The 1,389-nt window shown below is 36.9% G+C and overlaps 1 protein-coding gene across 5 annotated transcripts in view; it reads left to right on the top strand.

Moving 5' to 3' along the window:
- The window catches only part of LOC109958978 (N-acetyllactosaminide alpha-1,3-galactosyltransferase-like), a 14,464-nt gene that overhangs the window by 9,732 nt on the left and 3,343 nt on the right, over nt 1–1,389 (top strand). The gene's annotated exons all lie outside the window — the stretch shown is intronic.

The following is a 1,389-nucleotide window of genomic DNA, read 5'->3' as shown; positions in this document are numbered from 1 at the left end:
TGCATGCACAAGTCAAATGGCAACAGAAAAAATGAGGTCAACTTGTGGTTTTGGGTATTTACACTCCAAGAACACCAAAGCAATACAAGATTACTCAATCAGAATGAGCTTAAGGAGGTAGAACAGTAAGTATACACTTAATCCTAGAGTAATTCGTTTGATGTCATTTAGTCAATATGATTAAAGTATTTTTTTTAAACAGCATAAAGACTTCTGTGTTTAATCCAGTGTACTGGATGAAAACTGTTTACTGTCATCAGTCTGAATTCAAATGTAAGTAGTAACATTTCATATAAATTAAACAGTTGTAAACATTGGTGTATATTAAGAACTGTGGAATTAAATGTGCTTGTCCAAGTATTCAGCAGTGAAGGCTACATGTTTTATTTCAGCCAGAGATTGCATATGCTTTCATTTGTAGTGGAAATGTACACTGAACACGCCATTTCCCAATACAACCATAAGGATAAACCTATGGATCTTGCATACATAAATAATATCTATGAAAAATTCATTTAGTCCCTGATTTGATGCATATTAACATGTGGTTCCACCTTGTGTAGACTAATTGTCAGTGTATAAAATCAAGAAGTGCCTTTAAGCAAGCCAAACACTTAATGTTGATATTAAATAAAGGAAGGAGCAGTTTCTCACAGGAAGTGGCCAGAGAGAGAGATGTTTTTCTTAAGCAATAAGGGGATCAGTACTTCTAAGCCTGTTGGTCTAAATCTTCTGATAGGTTTAGTAGAGAACTGCCACACCATAATTGATAAGCAAATGTTAGCACAGTCCCAGGTGGCCATGATGGCACCTTTTACTGTTACTGTGCCAGTGAAAGTAGGACAGTTGACTTTTTACAAAACAGTTGAACAGGTTCAGCACAGCAGCAGCTGGTGTGGGCTAAACTGTGGTTCCCTTTTTGTTGCTCTGACATTCAATAAGCAAGTTTCAAATGCAGCTGGTGTGGGCTAAACTGTGGTTTCCTTTTTGTTGCTCTGACATTCAATAAGCAAGTTTCAAATTTAAGAAATTCTGACTGTCAGCCTCAACCACATCTACTGTACTAAACTGCTAAAAAAAAATTAAGAGAACACTTAATTATCACAATATGACCACAACACCAAATGTCTGGGATATCAAGCTGTCTATTCAGGAAGCACAAGTGATTGTCAATCAGTTTCACCTACATTGGTGCAAATGAAAGTGATAACATGTGCAACTGAGAGGCAAAAGCAAGACAACCCCCCAAAAAGGGAATGCATGTTTTGCATATGGTGGCCACAGACAAATGGTCTCTCCTTGTCTCCCCAGGTTTTGTGTTTTGCTAGGGTCCTTATCACTGCTGCTCAATAAAATTTGGTGTGTGTGCATATACATATATATATATAT

The sequence above is a fragment of the Monopterus albus genome, unplaced genomic scaffold (assembly GCF_001952655.1).
Source record: "Monopterus albus unplaced genomic scaffold, M_albus_1.0 scaffold36.1, whole genome shotgun sequence".
Lineage (NCBI taxonomy): Eukaryota > Metazoa > Chordata > Actinopteri > Synbranchiformes > Synbranchidae > Monopterus > Monopterus albus.
This window is presented reverse-complemented; position numbering and strand designations above follow the sequence as displayed.